General features: G+C 35.8%; 1 long non-coding RNA gene across 1 annotated transcript in view; it reads left to right on the forward strand.

The window, feature by feature from the left end:
- Positions 1-292: 292 nt before the first annotated feature.
- The window catches only part of LOC143661228 (uncharacterized), a 29,431-nt gene continuing 15,589 nt past the window's right edge, over positions 293-14,134 (forward strand). The window contains exon 1 of the long non-coding RNA XR_013164461.1: positions 293-364. This is a non-coding gene — a long non-coding RNA (uncharacterized LOC143661228). The remainder of the gene's footprint in view (positions 365-14,134) is intronic.

Here is a 14,134-nt window from a genome sequence, read left to right on the forward strand (position 1 = left end):
GTATTTTGTCCAATTTGCCAATAAGGCACAGAGAGAAATGACTGGCCCAAGGATTTAGGGATAGAGTCAAGGCTAGAGTTTACATTTCCTGACTTGTATTTGAGAGCTGTTTTCACTTAAATATTTTACTCTTTCTGTTATGAAATTGTCACATGTTATTTATGACTTTTGTTTCTCAATTTGTGCTTTATCAAATCTATTCTGCCATATCATTTTTAAAGCAGATTCCAAGCCTTTCCTTTCCAATAGGTTTCAGAATTTAAACTACTCTCTCCATTCTAAAGCTTTAATGATGTATCAATTCAGAGCCTCCTTCCTCACCCAGCCCTGGCTGAACCAATGGTCAGACTTGGAGCTAGAAGAGGTATGACTTGCTCGATTATTCCTTCACTTTTCTACCCTATTTGGTTTTCTGTAGTTTTGTTTTGGGGACTAGTTGACGGACAAAGAAATAGCCAACATCCAGAAGAAAGTAAAAGAGGAAAAAACAGAAGAGGAAATACTGTTTGGTCAGCATGTCCTGTTATCCTGTAGGGACTCTTGTTGTTGACTATTTGGGCTTTAGAGCTCATCCTTCAAAAAGGAGGAAATATTAGTTGATATGCTGGCTTCAAATGCCCAGGGAAGGAATATCTCTCTTCTGGGAAACAGAGAAAATAACCAAACTCCTGTAAGCATGGGAGAACTCCAAAACAAATAATAAGCAAAAATCTAGGACAAGACAGAGGCTCTGAAAGGCAGGGAAAATCCTGTACATGGCATTTGCCTTAGGCAGACCTTCCTAATAAGAAAGTTCTTTTTTGTTTTGTTTTGTTTTGTTTTTTTCACATAGACAGGCATCAGGAACTGAGCCTGGGTCTCAGGCATGGCAGTTGAGAATCTGCCACTGAGCCACCATTGCCCATCCTGATAGGAAAGTTGAAATTCAAAAAACTTTCTTTCATCACCAACTGGTTATAAAACCAAGAATCAGATATCTCAGGGAATAAATCCCAAAGCTAACATTTTAAAATATTAAAATGTACAGTGTGCAACAAGATAGTACAAGACAAACAAAGGAAAAACAAATGATGGTACAGCCAAAGGAGGAGCATAAAAATCGAGAAAATGCTAATGAATCAGATGAGAGTGTGGATATACCAAACAAAGTCTTTAAAAATGATATTTTAAAATGCTTAAGAAGATGATGGAAAATGCAGAGGAGAGCTTAGCAATGTCAGGAAAATAATGAATGAGCAATATGAGAGTTTTAGTAAGGAGATAGAAAATTTAAAAAGGAGCTGAATGGAACTACTACAGCTGAACACCACAATAAATGAATTTAAAAATGTCCAGGAGGGTTTCAAGAGCAGATTGAAGCTGGCAAAATAAAGAATCAGTGACCTTGAAGACAGACCACTTGAAATGGGTCAGGCTGAGGAGCAGAAAGTAAAAAGAAATATTAAAAGTAAAAATAAACTAAGAAAGCTCCCTGACACCATCAAGCACATCAGTATATGCATTATGAGAGTCTAAGAAGGAGAGAAAAGAAAGGGGCAACAGGAATAGTCAAAGAAACAGACAACTTTCCAAACTTTGCAAAAGACATGAATATGCACATGACTGTGCCCAGAGCACACACACACAGGATAAACATGAAGAAAAATACATCCCTCAATATATCGACAACACTATAAATGCAAAGGACAAGAAGAGAGTTTTGAAAGCTGCAAGAGAAAATCAATATTTTATATACAAGGGTATCCCAATTAAATTGAGTTCTAATTTCTCATGAAAAAACATGGAGGCAAGAAGGCAGTGGCTTGAAATATAACTGCAAGAAAACAGCTGCCTGGCAAGAATGTTATATCAAGTGAATCTTTATTTCGAACATTAGGGAGACCAAAGACATTCTCAGATAAACAAAAGCTGAGAGAGATTTCATCATCATAAGATAATTCCTAAAATAATGATAAAGGGAATTCTTCATAAAAAGGAAAGGCACTAGAGAATGATTGAAAGCAGCATAAAGAAATAAATACCTGCAGGAAAGGTAACCATTTGGTAATATAAATGCCAGTATCACTGTAGTGTATTCGGTATTGAACTCTACTTCTTACTTCCTACAGGTGCTAAAATGCGAATGTATCAAAGGTAATTATGAATCCAGTTTTTTGGATGTGGAATGTACAAAGATATAAGTTGTAACTGGGACCAAAAAAAATGTCCTAACTATATGTTGTCTGCAATAGACTCACCTTAAATTTAGAGATATAAGTGGATTAAGGGTGAAGGATGAAAAAATATATATCATGCAAGTAGTAACCAAATGAGAGCAGAGGTGGCTATATTAATATTGGATAAAATAGACTTTAAGTCAGAAACAGTTATGAGGGGCCAAGATGGTCATTATGCAGAGATTAAGGGGACAATTCAACAAGAAAATGTAAGAATTAAAAGTATATATGCACCTAACAGAAGAACCTTAAATATGTGCAGAAAATACTGACAGACTTGAAGGAAGAAATTGATGGTTCTGTATTAATAGTAGGAGATTTCAATACATTACTTTCTGTAACAAATAGAACATATAGTCAGAAGACAAATAAAGAAGTACAAGACTTAATGATACTCTAAACCAACTAAATCTGAGACATATATAGAACACTATACTACATAAAAATAGAATACACATTCTTTTCAAGTGCACATGGATCACCATCTGTTTCAATAAATTCAAAAATATTGAAATCATGCAATGTATACTCTCTGACCATAGCAGAATGAAATTGGAAATTAATGACAGAGGAAGAAATGGAAAATTCACAAATATGTGGAAATTAAACAACATACTCTTAAACAACCAATAGGTTAAAGAGAAAATCAGAAGTGAAATTAGGAAATATCTGAAGACAAATGAAAATACAACAAATCAAAACATATGGGATGCAGCAAAGGCACTCCTGAGAAGGAAATTTATAGCATAAAATGCTTACAGTAAAAAAGAAGACAGACTTCCAAATCAGAGACGTAACCTCAAAACTGGAAGAATAAAAAACAGGAAGAGAGCTCAATGGAGTAAATAGCAAAGGAAGGAGTGAAGATAAAGGAAATAGAAAAAAATGCAGAATTAACAAAACCAAAAGATGGTTCTGTGAAGAGAACAATACAATTGACAAACCTTTAACTGGATATAAAGAAATAGAGAGGGGCGGGCCGCGGTGGCTCAGCGGGCAAAGTGCTTGCCTGCCATGCCGGAGGACCTCGGTTCGATTCCCGGCCCCAGCCCATGTAAAAAAAAAAAAACAAACAAACAAACAAAATACAATAAAACAAGAAAATGTTTAAAAGATGTTTCCCTTTCTTCCATCCTTCCTTCCTTCTCTCTGTCTTCCCTTCCTCCCTCTCTCTTTTAAAAAAAAAAAAAAAAAAAAAAAGAAATAGAGAGGATACAAACTAAAATCAGAAATGAAAAGAAGGATATTACTATTAATGCTATTGAAAAAAAGAGAAGGAATAAAAGAGAATACTATGAACAACTGTATGTCAATAAATTAGATGACCTAGGTGACATAGAGAAATTCTTAGAAACACATAAGCTACCTACATTGACTCAAAAAGAAATAGAAGATCATACCAAACTAATTACTTGTAAAAGGATTGACTCAATAATCAAAAATCTCCAAAGAAAAACCAAGGACCACATGGCTTCCCAGGGGAATTCTAACAAACATTCTGAGAAGATTTATTCCAATTCTGTTCAAACTCTTCCATAAAATTGAGGAGGATGGAACAGTCCCTAATTCATTTGGTGAGGCCAACATCACCCTAATACCAAAGCCAAATAAATATACCACAAGGAAAAGAAAATTACAGATCAATATCTCTTAAGAATATAAATGCAGAAATCCTTAACAAAATACTAGCAAACCAAATCTAACATTGTACTAAAAGAATCATACAGCATGATTAAGTGGCATTTATGCAAGATTGGTTCAAAACAATGAAAACCAATTAATGCAATACACTACATTAGCAGAATGAAGGGGAAATTGCACTTGATCATCTCAGTTAATGCATAAAAGACTTTTGACAAAATCCAGCACTTTTTCATGATAAAAACACTTAGAACAATAGGAATAGAAGGAAACTTTCTTAACATGATAAAAGGCATATATAAAAGGCCCACAGCCGGCCTCATACTTAACAATGAAGACTGAAATCTTTCACTCTAATATCAGGAACAAGATAAGGATGCACAACGTTACCACAGCTATTCAATATTGTACTGGAAGAGTACAGTTAGGCCAGAGAAAGAAATAAAAGGTATCCAATTTGAAAAGGAAGAAGTAAAAGTTCCCCTATTTCATATTGTTCTAGTTTGCTAGCTGCTGAAATGCAACACCAGAGATGGATTGGCTTTCAATAAAAGGGGATTTATTTAGTTAACGTATAGTTCTTCAGAGAAAAGGCAGCTAACTTTCAACTGAGATTCTTTCTTAGGTGGGAAAGCACAGGACAATCTCTGCTGGCCTTCTATTCAGGTCTCTGAGTTCCAACAGCTTTCCGCGGGATGATTCCTTTCTGTATCTCTAAAGACCTAGGCCAAGCTGCGAGTGCTGAGATGCGGTACACTTTGCTGCCTGGACGGTGCTATGTTGAGTCTCTCATTTAAGTACCAGCCAATTAAATCAAACATCATTCATTGCAGCAGGCATGCTTCCTAGCCGACTGCAGATGTAATGAACAACAGATGAGGTTCACATGCCACTGGCTGATGTCCACAGCAATAGAACTAGGCACCTTCACCTAGACAAACTGACACCTGAACCTAACTACCACACACATGATATGATCCTACATACAGAAAATCCTGAAAAATCCACAACAAAGCTCTGAGAGCTAATAAGTGAATTCAGCAGTGGGGCAGGGTATAAGACCAACACCCCAAAATAACTACTGCTTCTATACACAAATGATGACCAATAAGAAGAAATCAAAGAAAAATTCCACTCACAATATCAATTAAAACAATCAAATACAAGGAATAAATCTAATCAAGGACACAAAGGACTTGTTTGCAGAAAACTACAAAACATTGCTAAAAGAAAGCAACAAGCTAAATAAGTGGAAGGACATTCTGTGTACATTCATGGATTGGAAGACTAAATATCATTACTATGTCAATACTCCCAAAACAATTTATATATTGAGTGCAATCCCAATTAAAATTCCAACAACTGTCTTTGCAGAAATGGAAAAACCAATCATCAAATTTATATGGTAGGATAAGGGACTCCAAATAGCTGAACTCATCTTGAAAAAGAAAAATGAAATTGGACTCACACTTCCCAATCTTAAAACTTATTACTAAACCACAGTAATCAAAACAGCAAGGTATTGGCATAAGACAGACATACAAACCAAAGGAATTGAATTGAAAGCTCAGAAATCAACCTTCACATTTAGGGCCAACTGATATTTGACTAGGTTGCGAGGGTCACTCAACTGAAAAAGAACAGTTTCTTCAACAAATGGTGCTGGCAGAATTGGATCTCCATTGGAAAAAAAATGAGGAGAAGGATTTCTGCCTCATACCATATACAAAAATCAATGCAGGAGCGGGCCACGGTGGCTCAGCAGGCAAGAACACTTGCCTGCCATGCCAGAGGACCTGGGTTCAATTCCCGGTACCTGCCCATGTAAAAAAAAAAAAAATCAATGCATATTGGTTCTCTGTCTCCTGATATTGTTTTTTCTGTCTTTTGGGAACAATGAAATTAACTAAAATTGGGAATGTTGATGGACTGTGGACTCTGGGCCCTTTACATGATGCCTGGTGAATGCAGGTGACTGAAGGATGCACTGACAGAGAAGTAGATTGGCGAACAATGGTGTATTCTTATGAATGAAAGTTGTGCTGCTACAAAAAGGAACAAAGTTATGAGGCATGCAATGATGTGAATGAACATGTGGGACATTTGATGAAACAAAATAAGTCAGAAACAGAAAAACAACAATGGTAAGGTCACCTTTAGAAAATGCTAATAAGAAAATAGGGGCCTAATTTGTAAGCCTTTAGAGAAGACACATTAAGTCCGGAGTGGTGATTATTATTTCTGGATTTTGAGAGGCTTTTTTGTATGTATATAGCCTGATACTTAGAGAGAAGGATGAAGCTGAACATGTTGGGGTTAAAGTAATTCAGAACATAAGGGTAAGGAAGACAGTGTCTGTATTTTAGAACCACACATATTCTTTGGCACCATGAAAGAAAGATTTATTTGATCTGGAACTAAAATTTTCTGTAGTGCATAATCTAATTCACCCTATCTTTATAGCTCATTTGACCCTCTGAAACACAGGGAGCACAGAATGAGAAAGATGTCCTTTAATGCTATATAGATTATTGTAATGCCTGGAAACATCCTTGAGTATATGAAGCAGATAATCAAAAGTATTCTCAAAGTCCCCTGAGGGAGGGGAGAAAGACTATAGAACTATTAAACCTTGCTATCAGGGAATCCTCTGATACTGTGTCAAACTTTAGGGGTGCCAAAATCGATAGGCCATGCCTCAATCATGAGGCTAACTCTTGCAAAGTTTATGTAGGTAGCAGAGAAGCTTAGATTACCTAAAGGCATGCCTAAGAGTTACTTCTGGAGAACCTCTGTTATTGCTCAGATTTGACCTCAGTCTCTCTAAGCCCTACTCTGCAAGTGAAATCATTGCCCTCCCCCCAGATGGGACATGACATCTGGTGGTGAAAGTCTCCCTGGCAATCTGGAAGAGTACTCCCAGGGATGAATCCAGACCTGGCACCTTGGGATCAACAATTACATCCTGACCAAAAAGGGGAAAAGAAGTGTAAGTAATAAAACTCAGTGGCAGAGAGAGTTCAAATAGTCAAGAGGCTACTCTGGAGGTTGCCCTTATGCAAGCTTCAGGTAGACCTTGCTACCTATCATAACCTGCCAACCCCCAATCAGGACCATTCCAGCCAATTCTAAAGAACACTTAGAGCTATATATAAGATTCCACAAAGTTTCCATCCACTAGAGTAACTTTCCAGAAACCTACAACCCCCAGATGGGTCCCTGGTCCAGATAAGCATTGAAAAATAGCCCAGCCTCTCCAGAACATCAGATAGTTCCATCTCCCTACTTCATATTAGTGACAGACCCTTCCAAAATCAAAAATTTAGAATTTCCATAGCCCAAGCAGTCCCAAAGAGAGGTATGGGAGGATCAAAGGTGATGGTGGAATTATACACAGAAGATAGGACTTAACAAATGAATATGAATGCTGAATCATTAAATTGATATCTCTTTCAATCTCCAGTATTTTAGAGCAGCTAGAAGTAAAAACCTAAAATTGTAACCCATGTCAAAGTCTGAAATATGTTCTACAACTAATAGTGGCGCAGTGCTTTGAAATGTATAGTTTTTTTGTGTATAGGTTATTGTTCACAAAAAAAGAAAGAAAGAAAAGTCGATTGTGATGATAAAAAAGTATTTAAGCCCTCTAGCCTCCTATATTCTGGAGTAGCTAGAAGGAAAAATATGAGAGGATCATGTGGTAGGCCATGACAAACTTGGAATCTATCCTGTGATCACTTTTTGAGGAGTGTTTTGAAAACTATTGCTTTTTTATTTCTTTGATTTGTATATATGATATACTATACAATAAAAAAGTTTTAAAAATCAATGCAAAATGGATTAAAGACTTAAATATAAGAGCTAGAACTATCAAACTTCTAAAGGAAAAGAAAAGGAAGCATTTTGAAGATCTTGTGTTAGGCAACGGGTTTTAAGAATTTCCAACCAAAGCACAAGCAACAGAAGAAAAAAAGATGAATGGGACCTCATCAAAATTAAAAACTTTTGTGCCTCAAGGAATTTTATTAGAAAAGTGAAACAACAACTTATGAAATTGGAGAAGATAGTTGGAAACCACCTCTCCAATAAGGTTTTAATATCCAAAATATATTTTTAAAAACACTTTAATTTAACTAAAAAGATGAAACAACCCAATTATAAAACGGGCAAAAGACATTAACAGACATCTCTCCAAAGATGACTTACAAATAGCTAGAAAGCATAAGAAAAGATGCTCAACATTATGAGCCATCAGGGAAATGCAAATCAAAACCACAATGAGTTACCATTTCACACCCAGTAGAATGGGTTCTACTAAAAAACAAACAGAAAAGTACAAGTGTCAGAGAGGATTTGTGGAAAAAGGAACACTCATTCATTGATGGTGGGAATACAAAAAGGTGCAGCCACTATGGAACACATTTTGGCAGTTCCTCAGGAAGCTAAATCTAGAACTACCATATGACCTGGGAATCCTACTACTAGGTATATACCCCTAAAAATTGAAAGCTAGGACTCGAGCAGATGCTTGCACACCAATGTTCATGGCAATATTATTCACTTTTGCCGAAAGATGGAAGCAACCCAAGTGTCCATCAATCGATGAATGGATAAACAAACTGTGGTATATATATATATATATATATATATATATATATATATATATATATATATATATATAATGAAATCTTATTCTGCTATAAAATAGAAGTCAACTCTTGATACATGCAACAACATGGATGAACCTTGAAGATATCATGTTGAGTAAAATAAGCCTGTCTCAAAAGGTAAATATTGTATGATCTTACTGATTTGAAACAATTAGAATAAGCAAATGCATGCAGTCATAATATAGAATAGAGGTTACCAAGGGAAGAGGTGGCGATAGGGAATGGAAAGTTAAGGCTAGATATGTACAAGGTCAATATTTGGAATGATGGAAATTTTTTGCTAATGGACCATGGTAATGGTGGCACACATTGTTAAGGCATTTAATAGCATGAAATATATATCTGACTATGATTAAAAGGGGAAATGCTAGATTGTATATTTAGTAATGGAATAATGATTTAAAAATCCACAGAATTACATTGCACAAACAGTGAACCCTGAGCTAAACCATGGACTTAATAGTATCATTATAAAAATTTACTATCATCAATTATAGCAAATGTTCCACATCAATGTAGGGTTTTGGTGGTGGGATGGCGTATAGCAATCCTGTATATTATGCATGAATGTTCTGTAAATCCACAATTTCTCTAATAAAAATAAGTGGGCATAAAAAAAAAGAAGTTGGTAAAAAAAAAAAAAACTCATGCTTTATAAGGCAACTCAGATTTTCTGAAGCTTGTGTGTTCCTCCAAAATATATTGACCATATGAAATATGTGATCCTTTGGACTGTTAACAAATATAGAATTAACTGAATATAAAATTAGTAATAAGTTACTTTTTAGGATGCTAAGAGGAAAGATGCGACCGTAGTCACAAAGAATATATTTTCAGGTATTTGCATAAAGGGCTACAGGATGTTACATTTTAGGTTGTCCACAGTGTGTTATGGCAAATAATCCATTTGATCAGGTGGCATCTGCTATGGATGACACATCGTTTTGAATTTCTCTACTTAGAGTCATTCATTTTTTAAAAAGCTGAGTAGTGGATGGTGGTAGGAGACAGGAAATTTTATGCATTCCTTGCCTTTTTACTCATAACTTGGAAACTGACAAGATATAACGGTGGAAAAAGTGCATACTGTAAAGCTTCTGAGAGTTTGTGAGTTTCCCATTCTTGTAAAACTTCGCCTCCTTCTTATACTAATTCATGATTCTTGGCTCTTAGGTGAAAAAGAATATAGATAAAATAATACTGAGATGAAAACACATAATAAAAACAAATAAGAAGTTTCTATCAAAAATATAATTATAATTACAAAAAACCTGGAAGTGAAAAACAGGGAATCAAAGCATTAAGGATTCAATTTATAAAAGGTGCATAAATATTGAAAACCACATTTGTTGGGTAGTGTCACAGTCAGGTTCATGTGTTACCTTGGCCAGGTGGTGGTATCTGTTTGTCTGGTTGGGCAAGTGCTGACCTGTCTTTTGCTATGAGGACATTTCATAGAATTAAACCATGATCATGTCAGCTACATCCACAGCTGATTCCATTTGTAATCAGCCAAGGGAAGTGTCTTCTTTAATGAATGATACTTAATCTAATCACTGGAAACCTTTTAAGGAGGATTCCGAAGAGACAAAGCTCTCTTCCTGCTTTGGTCAGCGAGCCTCTCCTGTGGAGTTTGTCCAGACCTTCCATCAGAATAGTCAGCTTCACAGCCTGCCCTACAGATTTTGGACTCTATGTTCCCACGATTACATGAGACGTCTTTATAAATTTCATATTTATGAATATGTCCTGTTGATTCTTTTTCTCTAGATAACCCTAACTAATACAGGTAGCGAGATCACTTCCTTGATAATCAATTAGGTTCTCATGTTCCCTATAAAATGGCAGGCTTATAGGTAGGGGATGGGTGGAAACTCCACTCAACAGAGAGGATTGGAAATTTTAAAAAGAATTATTATGTCCAATGGACAGAGTCTTCTAAAATAGATTTTATGTTGCCTATGAATAAGGGAGTTCATTTAAAATATATTTATTTTTTACTTTAAAATGCAGAAGATTTATTTATTTCTCAGGAACAAATTATCAGGTAGAGTTAACTTTTCAAAAATGGGAGTATAGAGGGTGTAAGTGTAGTTCAGTGCTAGAATTCTTGCCTGCCATGCAGTAGACCAAGTTTACATGCATGTCCCAAACAAACAAACAAGCAAAACAAACCAAAAACCAAACCAAAATATTCAACAAATGGTGCTGCAGTAAGGGGATCCTCACACGGAAAAAGAAAGAAATGTGACCCCCTGCCCTATGGCATACCAAAAAAAAAAAAAAAATGGGAGTATAGTGAGTGGTATCTCAAACATGCACATCCCATCTGTTGAAGTAAAATGAAAACAAGTCAGGATAACGGCGGTAAGTTCGGCCACAGTCAGCCTGTGATAAGCAGGAGGGGCACATGTGGAAGTGATAGCATGTATGTTTTCTAGGAACTCCTGGGGAATAAGTTCTCCATGAACCACTAATTGTAGTAGGCTTAGTAAAACTCCCTCAGACTTTCATGTCCTAATCCCTGAGACCACTGGATATGTGATCTCACGTGGCAAAATGCACGTTGCAGGTGTGGTTAAATTAAGGTCCTTGAAATTGAGAGATTATCCTGGATTATCTGGTGGGAGGGTGATGTAATCACAAGGGCCTTTATAGAGGGAGATAGGTCAGCAGTGGGAAATGAGCAGATGGATGCAAGCAGCAGGAGTGGTGCAAAGGAGGGGCTACAAGTCAAGGTATGCAGGTGGCATCTTGATGCTGAAAAACTCCAGGAAATTGATTCTCCTCTGAAATCTGCAAAAGAATTGCAGCCTTGCCTACACCTTGATTTTAGTCATCTGATCTCCAGAATATTTAAGAGAGTAAACTTGCACTGTTTTAAGCCACTGAGTTTGTGGGAATTTGTTGTAGCAGCCAGAGGAAACTTATATGTTAATATCAGTATTTCTATGGTAATGAAACTATTTCTTCTAATATTGTTACATATTTCAGAAATTAAAGTGCTGGATAACAAAATTATTTTTCAGAGGAATGTTATAGACTTATAAGGAGGTTTTTAACTCAAATGACAAAATTGAAATAATCATTAAGTAAATATAGCAATAGCCATTATTTATCAAGTATATTCTATGTGCCAGACACTCTGCTAATCTTTTAAATTACATTAACACTTTTAATTGAATTCTCATGCAACCGTATTTGTTAAAAGTTAATAGCCACCTTTTGTAGATAAGGAAACAAGGTCTAAGGAGGAATTAAGCTAGTCAGTAGGAGAGCTTTCAAATGCTGCTGCAGGTGCGTGTCCATCATCCAAAGGGCAGCGAGGGCTCAAGGGAAGAAATTAGCTTTAAAAATGGTTATATTCCAGAATGAAATAAAAATACCTCAATTTTTGTCAGAATTTTCTACTTAAAAGGGGATGGGGTGTCATTCTCTATTAATAGTAGCGTATCTGATGACTTTAAATATTGAGCGTACAGTTATATTAAATATGGTGTTGACGTTAGAAACAAATCCATTAGATAATTCTGATTTCTCTACAAATCTAACAAGGGAAGTTTTATGGCATATTGATTTTCCTTTATACTTATTTCACAATCTCAGTTGGAACCTTAAAAGATATTTTTTACATATGTCTACATTATATTGCAATGGCAACTAATATTTTAAATGACATTATCAAATTCTTGCTTCTATAATGTTGCTTCAATCATTTTATAATACGCTATGTCAAATGATTCTTGAATAACAGTAACAGAGTTCCAATTTTAGTATACTCAGAAGGTCTCAATATTGGAATAAAGAAAGCGCAGTATTCAGCCCAGTATGATTGTGCCTGCATATACTCAGTCCTTAGAATTCAAAAGATATAAGGTGCAGCTTTTTTTGAAGAACTATGAATGAATTTTCCCAGCTGCTGTAATGTTTTGTGACATCTAACACACTTGCTTCTCCTTTGGAAATGTTTTCATGGCTAAAATAATCTTTTGAATTAGACATTCTAAGTTGACTAATACATGTGCTTAAACTGTGTGATTTCTACATATCAGATATACATCACTAAGCCAATTTTCCAATTTTCAATAAAGAATAGAATTTCCACACTGCCTGGGAACAGTGTGGAAGAGCTTTTCACCACATTTCCTATCAAGTAGAGGACTGGAGACAAATGACCAATTGTTTGTCTTTAGATCGTCTTTTTCCTAGCTTCTTTGTAGAAAATCACTTTTCCTTCAATATGCAGTTTCTTCAGACAGATTCAGTACATTTATAGGAACACAGATTTTTTTCAACATTATGATTCCAGCCATGGTTCATCTGATTGGGCATTTGCATTTCATAAATGTTAATCCAAAATACTTGAAAACTATTCTCTTCATAGCATACATTTTTGAGACATTGACTTCAGTATTATTGCTCATTCCTCCTATTTCAGAGAAACTCTGATTATCCATGAATTTATTTACCTCACTGTGTTTCTCTCCTTCCCTCTTTCTCTATCTATTGTTTTATTTTCTCCCTCTTTTTTCATTTCTTTCTCTGAGACTTTCTTCTTTTCTTAATTTCCTTCCTTTCCTTTCTCTTGGTAAGAATCCAGTGTTCTTCCCTGGATGATGAATTGGCTGAGTAGTCTCCTGAGTCCTTCCTTTCATGTGTCTCAGGTAGGATGCTAGTAGCTCACACCTGTTTCCCCTCAATCAGAGCAGCTGGGGTTCAGATACTCTTATTTTTTATAATTTCTTTCTTAAGTCAGAGCAGCCTGCCTGCATGCGCCATAATTTCTACACAAGCTATACCTGTCAAATCAAATTAATAACTCTTGGACAATTTCCTCTTCTTATTTAAACAGTTAAGATTTTTAAAAATCATTATCTAGATGTCACGGTAAGATGGTTGGGAGATACTCACCAGGCCACAGTGTAGTCTAATGGAAAAAGCTGGGCTTTAGAATCACACATCTTGCAATCATGGAATCAGTCTGAAGGTAGCAGCACAGCTATGGGTATATGTAATATTTATAACTAATGAACCAATATTGTTGCATTATTAGAAACCAAAGGCCATAGTTTACATTAGGGTTTACTTTTTTTGTTGTAGCATTCTAAGCATTATAATGCCATGTATCCATCATGACAGTTTCATACATAATAGTTTCACTGCCCTAAAAATGCAGTGTACTCTATTTATCCCTCTCCTCTACAATCTCCTGGCAGCAACTGATAATTTTACTACCACTATAGATTTTCCTTTTCTGTATGTCATATAGTTGGAATCATGCAGCATGTATCCTTTTCAGACCAATTTCTTTCACTTAGCAATATAAGTTAAAGTTCTTCCATGTCTTTTATATAGCTTAACAGTTCCTTTCTTTTCATTGCTGAATGTATTAGTTTAAGTTACCAGAATGCAATATGTCAGAAATGGAATGGCTTTCAAAAAGAGATTTTAATAAGGCACAAGTTTACAGTTCTAAGGCCATAAAATCCCAACTAAGGCATCCACAGAAAGATACTTTAGCTCAAAGAAGGTTGGTCTGTGAAGGCACGTGGCTGGCATCTGCTGGTCGCTTGCTCCTGGGATCTGTTGCTTTCAACCTCTGTTCCT

Source organism: Tamandua tetradactyla, chromosome 17 (assembly GCF_023851605.1).
Source record: "Tamandua tetradactyla isolate mTamTet1 chromosome 17, mTamTet1.pri, whole genome shotgun sequence".
NCBI lineage: Eukaryota > Metazoa > Chordata > Mammalia > Pilosa > Myrmecophagidae > Tamandua > Tamandua tetradactyla.